The 13,037-nt window shown below is 36.7% G+C and overlaps 1 protein-coding gene across 1 annotated transcript in view; it reads left to right on the top strand.

Annotated features, from left to right (window-relative positions):
• Positions 1-13,037, top strand: part of RARB (retinoic acid receptor beta) — a 725,834-nt gene that overhangs the window by 225,752 nt on the left and 487,045 nt on the right. The window contains exon 3 of the mRNA XM_032327731.1: positions 603-654. The gene's annotated coding sequence lies outside the window, so the exon portion shown is untranslated. The remainder of the gene's footprint in view (positions 1-602; positions 655-13,037) is intronic.

The raw sequence follows: 13,037 nt of genomic DNA, 5'->3' as shown, positions 1-13,037 counted from the left end.
CAAAATGACTACAAAAATGACTATGTTTTTCTTATGTGAAATTTAAATATACATTTAATGATTTAGGATTTGTAATGTTTTAAATTTTCAACAAAATCTAATTTAGAGGAAATGGGAACTTCTGGGATTTGAGCATTCTGCGGACAAAGTTCAAGGTGATGCTCTTTACAAAAGCAAGTCAACAAATTACAAATAAGAACATAAATAGAATGGGAGTAAAAAAGGAGTCCTGTTTAGAGAAAATAAGTTTGAAATCAGAGTACAGACTCTTTATCCTCAAGAATCATAATTTGTTGTAATCTGATGAGAAATTTGCTTTTAGGTGGAGTTATGAAAATATGATGGTATCTTAGAAATCTGTCTCTGTTCTCTTTAAAGAGATGATAGTGAAACTATCTGAGAAGTGTGAATGGTCTGTGAAGTCTGTACTCTAGTACATATCATAACCAGTTGGCTCTCTTGCAAGTAACTTCTCTTATGACGGGCAGTTATCAAAATTAAATGATACTAAGAAAATTGAGTTTCCCTCTTAAATAGAGTGATAAAATGTTAGAATTAAAAGAAATTTGAAAGATTGTCTAATGCAGCTCCTTATTTTGCAGGTGAAATAGAGTATTGCAGAGATGATGTGATATCCCCAGGGAGCCATACCTGGTGAGTAAAAAAAGAAGAAATAAATAAATTTGATAAGTCAACATGATAAATATCCTGGGTATAGATAAAAGAGAACAAGATTTGGGTTTTCATTACTAGCTGTGGGGATAAAAGCAGAAATTTTATATGGGCATAGATGAAGCATTAGAGCAAGGAAGAATTAACCAAATTTACTGTTACCTCAACAAGTCATAGACTTGTATCTCACAGATCAACTTATGCAGAAGGAAACTGTGTTCAAATCTTAAAGTTTTCAAGTGTTTAGGAAAGCTTGGTTAGGCATGACTCTGCTAGAATGGTCCTGAGATTTCTCAAGAAAAGATTAACATCCTTGGCATGGGACTTTGCAATAAAGGAAACACTATAGTTTAATTCACAGTGATTTAAGAAGATGGAAGATTCTTGAGAGGGGAAATCTAATTACAGTGAAAATAAAATTTCATTTACCCATCATTTCCTCCATTACTCTTTCTTTTTTTTTTAAATTGGGAAGATAAGTATATACAAGAAATTGCAAAGAGAAACATGAAAGTGTACTGGGAAAAAATAAGGAATTGATGTGATGCTATTTAACTATAAATTTCTCATATTATCATATTTAACTTAATCTTCAAGTGAACCTATTGGGTAAATTCAATTGGTTACTTTAAAACAGAATTCCTATAGCAGTTCCAAATAACTTCATTACTTTTTCTAATTCATTTGGAATTTAATGTATTTCTTATTGACCTAATAACTTTGTTTTCTTCTCTACTTGGAGGAGTTATTTAACGCATTTCTTTTTTTTTTTAATTTTTAATTTTTTATAAACATATATTTTTATCCCCAGGGGTACTGGTCTGTGAATCGCCAGGTTTACACACTTCACAGCACTCACCAAAGCACATACCCTCCCCAATGTCCATAACCCCACCCCCCTTCTCCCAACCCCCCTCCCCTCAGCAACCCTCAGTTTGTTTTGTGAGATTAAGAGTCACTTATGGTTTGTCTCACTCCCAATCCCATCTTGTTTCATTGATTCTTCTCCTACCTACTTAAGCCCCCATGTTGCATCACTACTTCCTCATATCAGGGAGATCATATGATAGTTGTCTTTCTCTGCTTGACTTATTCCGCTAAGCATGATACGCTCTAGTTCCATCCATGTTGTTGCAAATGGCAAGATTTCATTTCTTTTGATGGCTGCATAGTATTCCATTGTGTATATATAACACATCTTCTTGATCCATTCATCTGTTGATGGACATCTAGGTTCTTTCCATAGTTTGGCTATTGTGGACATTGCTGCTATAAACATTCGGGTGCACGTGCCCCTTTGGATCACTACGTTTGTATCTTCAGGGTAAATACCCAGTAGTGCAATTGCTGGGTCATAGGGCAATTCTATTTTCAACATTTTGAAGAACCTCCATGCTGTTTTCCAGCGTGGTTGCACCAGCTTGCATTCCCACCAACAGTGTAGGAGAGTTCCCCTTTCTCCGCATCCTCGCCAGCATCTGTCATTTCCTGACTTGTTAATTTTAGCCATTCTGACTGGTGTGAGGTGATACCTCATTGTGGTTTTGATTTGTATTTCCCTGATGCCAAGTGATATGGAGCACTTTTTCATGTGTCTGTTGGCCATCTGGATGTCTTCTTTGCAGAAATGTCTGTTCATATCCTCTGCCCATTTCTTGATTGGATTATTTGTTCTTTGGGTGTTGAGTTTGCTAAGTTCTTTATAGATTCTGGACACTAGTCCTTTATCTGATATGTCGTTTGCAAATATCTTCTCCCATTCTGTCAGTTGTCTTTTGATTTTGTTAACTGTTTCCTTTGCTGAGCAAAAGCTTTTGATCTTGATGAAATCCCAATAGTTCATTTTTGCCCTTGCTTCCCTTGCCTTTGGCGATGTTCCTAGGAAGATGTTGCTGCGGCTGAGGTCGAAGAGGTTGCTGCCTGTGTTCTCCTCAAGTATTTTGATGGATTCCTTTCGCACATTGAGGTCCTTCATCCATTTTGAGTCTATTTTCGTGTGTGGTGTAAGGAAATGGTCCAATTTCATTTTTCTGCATGTGGCTGTCCAATGTTCCCAACACCATTTATTGAAGAGGCTGTCTTTTTTCCATTGGACATTCTTTCCTGCTTTGTCGAAGATTAGTTGACCATAGAGTTGAGGGTCTATTTCTGGGCTCTCTATTCTGTTCCATTGATCAATATGTCTGTTTTTGTGCCAGTACCATGCTGTCTTGATGATGACAGCTTTGTAATAGAGCTTGAAGTCCGGAATTGTGATGCCACCAACTTTGGCTTTCTTTTTCAATATCCCTTTGGCTATTCGAGGTCTTTTCTGGTTCCATATAAATTTTAGAATTATTTGTTCCATTTCTTTGAAAAAGATGGATGGTACTTTGATAGGAATTGCATTAAATGTGTAGATTGCTTTAGGTAGCATAGACATTTTCACAATATTTATTCTTCCAGTCCATGAGCATGGAACATTTTTCCATTTCTTTGTGTCTTCCTCAATTTCTTTCATGAGTACTTTATAGTTTTCTGAGTATAGATTCTATGCCTCTTTGGTTAAGTTTATTCCTAGGTATCTTATGGTTTGGGGTGCAATTATAAATGGGATGGATTCCTTAATTTCTCTTTCTTCTGTCTTGTTGGTGTAGAGAAATGCAACTGATTTCTGTGCATTGATTTTATATCCTGACACTTTACTGAATTCCTGTACAAGTTCTAGCAGTTTTTGAGTGGAGTCTTTTGGGTTTTCCACATATAGTATCATATCATCTGTGAAGAGTGATAGTTTGACTTCTTCTTTGCTGATTTGGATGCCTTTAATTTCCTTTTGTTGTCTGATTGCTGAGGCTACGACTTCTAGTACGATGTTGAATAGCAGTGGTGATAATGGACATCCCTGCCGTGTTCCTGACCTTAGCGGAAAAGCTTTCAATTTTTCTCCATTGAGAATGATATTTGCGGTGGGTTTTTCATAGATGGCTTTGATGATATTGAGGTATGTGCCCTCTATCCCTACACTTTGAAGAGTTTTGATCAGGAAGGGATGCTGTACTTTGTCAAATGCTTTTTCAGCATCTATTGAGAGTATCATATGGTTCTTGTTCTTTCTTTTATTGATGTGTTGTATCACATTGACTGATTTGCGGATGTTGAACCAAACTTGCAGCCCTGGAATAAATCCCACTGGGTCGTGGTGAATAATCCTTTTAATGTACTGTTGAATCCTATTGGCTAGTATTTTGTTGAGTATTTTCGCATCTGTGTTCATCAAGGATATTGGTCTCTAGCTCTCTTTTTTGATGGGATCCTTGTCTGGTTTTGGGATCAAGGTGATGGTGGCCTCATAAAATGAGTTTGGAAGTTTTCCTTCCATTTCTATTTTCTGGAATAGTTTCAGGAGAATAGGAATTAGTTCTTCTTTAAATGTTTGGTAGAATTCCCCCGGGAAGCCATCTGGCCCTGGGCTTTTGTTTGTTTGGAGATTTTTAATGACTGTTTCAATCTCCTTACTGGTTATGGGTCTGTTCAGGCTTTCTATGTCTTCCTGGTTCAGTTGTGGTAGTTTATATGTTTCTAGGAATGCATCCATTTCTTCCAGATTGTCAAATTTATTGGCGTAGAGTTGCTCATAGTATGTTCTTATAATAGTTTGTATTTCTTTGGTGTTAGTTGTGATCTCTCCTCTTTCTTTCTTGATTTTATTTATTTAGGTCCTTTCTCTTTTCTTTTTGATAAGTCTGGCCAGGGGTTTATCAATTTTATTAATTCTTTCAAAGAACCAGCTCCTAGTTTCGTTGATTTTCTCTGTTGTATTTTTGGTTTCTATTTCATTGATTTCTGCTCTGATCTTTATGATTTCTCTTCTCCTGCTGGGCTTAGGGTTTCTTTCTTGTTCTTTCTCCAGCTCCTTAAGGTGTAGGGTTAGGTTGTGTACCTGAGACCTTTCTTGTTTCTTGAGAAAGGCTTGTACCGCTATATATTTTCCTCTCAGGACTTCCTTTGTTGTGTCCCACAGATTCATTCATTCTTTAGAAGGATGCTGTTTAGTCTCCATGTATTTGGGTTCTTTCCAAACTTCCTTTTGTGGTTGAGTTCTAGCTTCAGAGCATTGTGATCTGAAAATATGCAGGGAATGATCCCAAGCTTTTGATACCGGTTGAGTCCTGATTTAGGACCGAGGATGTGATCTATTCTGGAGAATGTTCCATGTGCACTAGAGAAGAATGTGTATTCTGTTGCTTTGGGATGAAATGTTCTGAATATATCTGTGATGTCCATCTGGTCCAGTGTTTTGTTTAAGGCCTTTATTTCCTTGCTGATCTTTTGCTTGAATGATCTGTCCATTTCAGTGAGGGGAGTGTTAAAGTCCCCTACTATTATTGTATTATTGTTGATGTGTTTCTTTGATTTTGTTATTAATTGGTTTATATAGTTGGCTGCTCCCACGTTGGGGGCATAGATATTTAAAATTGTTAGATCTTCTTGTTGGACAGACCCTTTGAGTATGATATAGTGTCCTTCCTCATCTCTTATTATAGTCTTTGGCTTAAAATCTAATTGATCTGATATAAGGATTGCCACTCCTGCTTTCTTCTGATGTCCATTAGCATGGTAAATTCTTTTCCACCACCTCACTTTAAATCTGGAGGTGTCTTCAGGCTTAAAATGAGTTTCTTGGAGGCAACATATAGATGGGTTTTGTTCTTTCATCCATTCTGATACCCTGTATCTTTTGACAGGGGCATTTAGCCCATTAACATTCAGGGTAACTATTGAGAGATATGAATTTAGTGCCATTGTACTGCCTGTAAGGTGACTGTTACTGTGTATGGTCTCTGTTCCTTACTGATCTACCACTTGTAGGCTCTCTCTTTGCTTAGAGGACCCCTTTCAAGATTTCCTGTAGAGCTGGTTTGGTGTTTGCAAATTCTTTCAGTTTTTGTTTGTCCTGGAAGCTTTTAATCTCTCCTTCTATTTTCAATGATAGCCTAGCTGGATATAGTATTCTTGGCTGCATGTTTTTCTCGTTTAGTGCTCTGAAAATATCATGCCAGCTCTTTCTGGCCTGCCAGGTCTCTGTGGATTAGTCAGCTGCCAATCTAATATTTTTACCATTGTATGTTACAGACTTCTTTTCCCGGGCTGCTTTCAGGATTTTCTCTTTGTCACTGAGACTTGTAAATTTTACTATTAGGTGACGGGGTGTGGGCCCATTCTTACTGATTTTGTGGGGCGTTCTCTGAACCTCCTGAATTTTGATGCTTGTTCCCTTTACCACATTGGGGAAATTCTCCCCAATAATTCTCTCCAGTATACCTTCTGCTCCCCTCTCTCTTTCTTCTTCTTCTGGAATCCCAATTATTGTATAGTCCTTTGAAAGAGACATATGTGATCTGTGAAAATTATAGTTTTCTTTTTTTAGAAGAAAAATTTGCAAAAGATCTTTCCAAAGATAATGTGCCACAGAGCTTTTGTTTGTTGTTCTCTGTAATGAGGATTAATTGCTGTTTAAAAAAAATGTAATTGACTTGTTAATCTTCAAATTCTTTCCTTTTCACAAGAGGATCGAGCTGTAAAAAAAAAATTAATAAAAATTTAGAGAAATAAAAAAAAAGGGGGGCACCTGGGTGGCTCAGTGGGTTAGGCCTCTGCCTGTCTTATGGTGTCACTTATCTCTCAAATTCTCCCCTCGTGGTCCAGTAGCTGTTTGTCCCTCTTTTGCTCAGCTTCTTTATTCTCTGTCATTTGGTCTTCTATATCAGTAATTCTTTCTTCTGCCTCATTTATCCTAGCAGTGAGAGCCTCCATTTTTGATTGCACCTCATTAATAGCTTTTTTTATTTCAACTTGGTTAGATTTTTGTTCTTTTATTTCTCCAGAAAGGGCTTTTATATCTCCGGGGAGGGTTTCTCTAATATCTTCCATGCCTTTTTCGAGCCCAGCTAGAACCTTGAGAATTGTCATTCTGAACTCTAGATCTGACATATTACCAATGTCTGTATTGATTAGGTCCCTAGCCTTCGGTACTGCCTCTTGTTCTTTTTTTTGTGGTGAATTTTTCCGCCTTGTCATTTTGTCCCAATAAGAGTATATGAAGGAGTAAGTAAAATACTAAAAGGCTGACAAGAACCCAAGGAAAATATGCTTTAAGCAAATCAGAAGAGATCCCAAAACGTGAGGGGGAAGGAAGGGGATAAAAAGAGGTTCAAAAAGAAAGAAAGAAAAAAATAAAAAAAATAAAAGAATTTAAAAAAAGAAAACGAATAAAGAAAATTATAAAAAAGAAAAAAGATAAACTAGTTAAAAAAATATTAAAAAAGAAAAGGGTAAAAGTTAAAAAAAATTTTAGCTAAGAAGAGAAAAAAAAATGAAAAAGAAAAAAATTAAATTAACTGCAAGACTAAAAAAATGACAGGGAGAAAGCCATGAGTTCCGTGCTTTGCTTTCTCGTCCTCTGGAATTCTGCTGCTCTCCTTGGTATTGAAACCGCACTCCTTGGTAGGTGATCTTGGTCTTGGCTGGATTTCTTGTTGATCTTCTCAGGGAGGGGCCTGGTGTAGTGATTCTCAAGTGTCTTTGCCCCAGGCGGAATTGCACCGCCCTTACCAGGGGCCGGGCTGAGTAATCCGCTCGGCTTTGCTTTCGGGAGCTTTTGTTCCCTGAGCACTTTCAGTAGAGTTCCGGAGGACGGGAATACAAATGGTGGCCTCCTGGTCTCCGACCAGAGGAGCCGAGAGCCCAGGGCCCCACTCCTCAGTGCGCCCTCAGAGAACAGCGCCCAGTCACTCCCGTCTGCCTGACCTCCGGTCGCGCTCCGAGCTCACCGTGCCTGCGACCGGTTCAAGGTAACACCGAGCTGCAATCTTACTGTCGGCTCTGTCTCTGTAGCCGGCTTTCCCATTCCAATTCCTGCAAGCTCTGCGACACTCAGACACCCCTGATTTTCCTATGACCCTGCGGGACCTGAGGCCACACTGACCCCGCGTGGGCTTCGCCCCGGTTTAGCCTCTGAAGTGATGTCCCTCAGCGGAACAGACTTTTAAAAGTCCTGATTTTGTGCTCCGTTGCTCCGCCACTTGCGGGGGGCTGGCCCCTCCCCCCGGGGTCTATCGTCCCGTTGCTTTGGATTCACTTTGCTGGTCCTACCTTTCAGAAAGTGGTTGTTTTTCTGTTTCCAGAATTGCTGTTCTTCTTCTCTTCGATCTGCTGATGGATTTGCAGATGTTTGCAATCTTTAGATAAGCTATCTAGCTGATCTCCTGCTAGCTGATGTAGTCTCAGCCTGCTACTTCTCCGCCATCTTGACCTCCCCCTATTTAATGCATTTCTTAATGACTTTAATAACTTTGTTTCTCTCTCTACTTGGCAGAGTTACATGTTCTAGTTGAAAACTTTAAGATTTGAACACAGTTTCCTTCTGTTTTATTTTGGTTTTGCTTTTTATTAATTAGGAGCCAGCTTCTTTCATCCAAATTAAATGCAAACTGGAATAATTCTAATGCTGCAGTTTCACACCAATATATTGATCTCTTTCATTTTGTATTCCAGAGAGTAAAGCATTTTATACTAATTAAAGATTATTACTAATGATTATGGCATACAATTTAGAGAAAAAGTTAAATGACTCAAGCTGATATAATGTTCATTTATGAGAATAAGTATGTGAATATAGTCAAAACATTTTAGAAAATGAACTTCTCCAACTTGATAATTGTAGTACATATTAAAATGAAGCTTGAGCAATTAAAACGTTTTGGCACTGACTTAAGAATAAAGAAGATGTGACACAGAGGAGAGTCTAGAATGAAATCGAAATATAGGAATTTAATGAAGGATACAAGTGACATTTCAACTTAGTAGGAGAAATGATGGCAGAGTCAAGAAGAAGTGATGAGAAAAACAGACCACATAAAAATATATCTTTACATCAAAAGAAAAGACTGAAACCTTTTTGTCAACAAATAGGGATCATATACATGTGGACGTACTCATAAGAAATGGGATAAGCAATTCAGTGGGAAATGCACAAATGGTATGATTTAGATATCACTCAGGGAAATATCAGTGGCCAGTAAACAAGAGGAAAAAAGGAGGCAAGGATACTAATACTTTAATACATATAAAAAGTGTATTTTGTGTTTTAGTCAGGCAAAATGTATGCTTGATACCCTCAAAATATCAACCAATGGGGAGACCTGAAGGACATCTCCAGCCTTTCATTGTAGGGGGAAATGTGAAGGGAAATAACTTTTCTGGGAGTGAAATTGGCCACTATCTATTAAAATTCTAGTAATAGGTATCCTTTGACCCAACTGTCTAATTTCTTGGGAAATTACTCCTAGAGATTACTCAAGTTCCTGAGATATATGTTCAAGGCATTCATTGCACTTAGTAATAGAAAAAAATCACAGACTGGTTAAATAAATCATAGTGCCTCAATATATAATGAAATAATACATAGTTTTTATTAAAATCAGTATATCTATGTCAGATGATATGATAATATGTTGATGATAAGTGAGAAATACAAGTTTTATACATCACATAATCTTGTTTTGTTAAAATAATATCCTGTAATTTAAAAAAACTTGTTTCCGGGAACGGAATTGGAGAAGTTACTCATTCATTCATTCATTTATATATAGTTCACACGCAATGTTGTATTAGTTTCAGGTGTACCAATTAGTGATTTGATGAGTTTATGCATTATGTTATGTTCATCAGAAGTATAATTATACCTGTCCCATTATATCACTTTTATAACATCATTGACTGTATTCCTCATGTTGTGCCTTTTACTCCCATGACTTACTTAGTCCATAACAGAGGCCTGTATCTCCTTCTTTCCTTACCTGTTTTGCCCAACCTCCCCTCCCCTCCCTTCTGGCAACCATCTTTTTGCTCTCTGTATTTATGGTTCTGATTCTGCCTTTTTGCCCCCCCCTTTTTTTAAGATTCTATTTATGAGTGGAATCATATTGTATTTGTCTTTCTCAGTGTGACTTACTTCACTTAGCATAATAACCTCTAGGTCCATGCATGTTGTTTCAGATGGTAGGATCTCATCCTTTTGAAGGCTGTGTAACATTCCATTATGTATATGTACTATGTTTTCTTTATTCATCTGTATTGGTAAAGAAAAAGTTAAACTGTCACTACTTGCAGACTGCATGACACTATACGTAGAAAATCCTAAAGATTCTGCTGGAATCTATTAGAAATAATAAATTCAGTAAAGTGGCAAGATACAAAATTAATACCCAGAAACTAGTAGCATTTCTATATACTCACTGTGACGTTGCAGAAAGAGAAATTTTTAAAAATACCATTTACAGTTGAACCAAAAAGAATAAAATACCTAGGAATAAACTTAACCTAAAAGGTGAAAGATCTGTACTATGAAAACTATAAAACACTAATGAAAGAAATTGAAGATGATAGAAATGCAAAGATACTTCACACACATGGGTTGGAAGAATTAACACTTGACAAAATGTCCATATTCCCTAAAGCAATCTACAGATTCAGTGCAATCCCTATGAAAATGTCAAGAGCATTTTTTGCAAAACCAGAACAAATAACACTAAAATTTGTATGGAACTACAGAAGATCCCAAACAGCCAAAGGAATCCTGAGAAAGAAGAACAAAGATGGTGATATGACAGTCCTAGGTTTCAAGATCCACTGCAAAGTTTATTAATCACAACAGTATGATGCTGGCACAAAACAGACCCATAGATCAATGGAACCAGATAGAGACCCCAGAAATAAATCCGCATATGGTCACTCTATGGCAAAGGAGACAAGAATATACAATGGGGAAGAGACAATGAAACTGAACTATTTTCTAACACCATATACAAAAATAAACTCAAAATGTATTAAAGACTTAAACATGAGACTTGAAACCATAAAAATCCTAGAAGAGAACATAAGCAGTAATTTCTCTGACATCAGCCATAGCACCATTTTTCTAGATACATCTCCAAAGGCAAGAAGAAACAAAGGCAAAAATAAACTATTGGGACTATTATCAAAGTAAAAAGCTTTTGCACAGCAAAGAAAACCATGAATAAAACAAAAAACAACCTACTGAGTGGGAGACGGTATTTGCAAATGATATATCCTATAAGGGGTTAATATCCAAAAGATATAAATGTTCTCACACAATTCAATACCAAAAAAGCCAACAACCTGATTAAAAGATGGGCAGAGGACCTGAAGAAATATTTTTCCAAAGAAGACATACAGATGGCCAACAGACTCATGTAGAGATGCTCAACATCACTCATCTGGGACATACAAGTCAAAACCACAATGAGACATCTGCTCATGCCTGTTAGAATCGATAAAATCATGAAGACAAGGAACAACAAGTGTTGGTGATGGTGTGGAGAAAAAGGAACCACGTTCACTCTTGGCAGAAATGTAAGTTGGTGCAGCCACTGTGGAAAACAGTAGGGAGATCCTTCAAAATTTTTTTTAAAAAGTTACAAATAGAAATACCATCTGATCCAGTAATTCCACTATTGAGTATTTAACCAGGGAAAATGAAAACACTAATACAAAAATATAAATGCATTCCTATAAATGCAGCTATTTATTACAACATAATTTACTACAGCTGAAACCTGAGAGCAAACCTGTGTCCATCAGTAGGTTATTTTATCTTGTCATCTGTTTTTAATATATATTCTGATTAAATGTGCTTTTAAATTTTTTACATTTCTCTAATGAAATATATGATTAGCATATAAACATGGAAAATAACAAAAGAGTGAAAATAGAACAATAAAAATAATAGGTACAGAATCTATTTTAATCCTGTAAACTCATTGTATAATTATGTTGTTGTGTTTTTTGAGATTTTTATTTATTTGAGAGAGAAAACTCACAAGTTGAGTAGTGGTGGGGAAGGGGCAGAAGAAGAGGGACAGGCAGAGTCCCCAACTGAGGAAGGAGCCCAACATGGGCTCTATCTCAGGACCATAAAATTATGACCTTAGCCCCAGGCAGACAGACACTTGACTGACTGAACCACCCAAGCAACCCCAAAGTTATGTTTTGATGTATAACTTAAAATGAATTATCTTTATTGAAAATATATATCTTCAAGAAATTCCATCCTTAGATACATACCCCAAAAAAATGAAAATAGGTATGCCCAGAACTTCTATATGCATGTTTATAAATATTCATAATAAAGCGAAAATATGGAGACAACTCAGGTTTTCAGCAATGAAAATGGATAAATGTGGTACATCCATACAGTGAAATAGTACAGTAATCAGAAGTGAAGTAGCAACCTGAATACACCTGGAGAACATTATGTTAAATGAAAGAAGCCAGTGACAAAAGAAGGCATATATGATTTCATTTCTGGGAAATGTTTAGACTATGTAAATAGAGTGACAGAAAGTAGATTATTGGTTGCCTAGAGCTGAGGCTGGAAGAAGGAAGCTAAGGAGTTGCTGCTAATGTGTGTGGGGTTTCTTTTCGGAGAGAGGAAATTGTTGTGAAAGTAGGTCATGGTACATGGTGACACAGTTCTGAATATAATAGAAACATTGAATTGTATACTTCAAATAGGTGAACTTTATGGTCTATGAATTATCCTAATAACGATTTTTTAAAAATACATAACTTTCCTTGGGCATTTTAGACAATTTCTGAGATCGCTTCTTCGAGAGTAATAAAGATTAAAAATAATGGAGTGTTTCAGTAATCTGTAGTTGAGTCTGAAAGGTAACCTAACCTTTTAATAGCCACACAAGATTTCCCAGCAGCTGGGATCTACACTAGCAGTGGTACCAGTGATTATTTAAATCCTATAACCAGGAAGTATTTTATGACCCTTTCATTCTCCCCCCAAACTTCTGATTCCCTTGGTAGGAGAGGCTATTTGATGGCATTTCATCTGCTGTAGGCTTTTTTTAACAAAGACCAGTCCTGAGTCTCCGAGCTAACCTCAGGCCACACTGTCTAACCAGGACTCAGTTTATTTCCATACTTTTTATAGTTGATCTTCTATTTGAGGTCAGTGAAGCTGATTTATGGCTTTTGGAGAATTATAACCCATCTATCTTAAACACATTTATTCAAGTGAAAAACAAGAAATAGAATCAATAGAAATAATGAATTTTCTATATAATAATGAAATTTCTAAATAGAAATAATGAAAGTTGATGATTAAAAAAAAATCAAAATTCATGCTCATGGAACCTGCTTACCTAAATTCTAAGGAACTGTTTAATGACTGAAGCAGTCATAAAATCTTGGGGCCTGAAGGGGTCTATAGATGATGTAGTTCAAGACGTTTGTCTTACAAATGAGGGAACATAGACCCTGGGAGGTTGCCGCCTTAACATGGACTCACA

Source organism: Mustela erminea, chromosome 1 (assembly GCF_009829155.1).
Source record: "Mustela erminea isolate mMusErm1 chromosome 1, mMusErm1.Pri, whole genome shotgun sequence".
Lineage (NCBI taxonomy): Eukaryota > Metazoa > Chordata > Mammalia > Carnivora > Mustelidae > Mustela > Mustela erminea.
The sequence above is the reverse complement of the archived record's forward strand: the minus strand, read 5'-3'. Positions and strand labels throughout refer to the sequence as shown.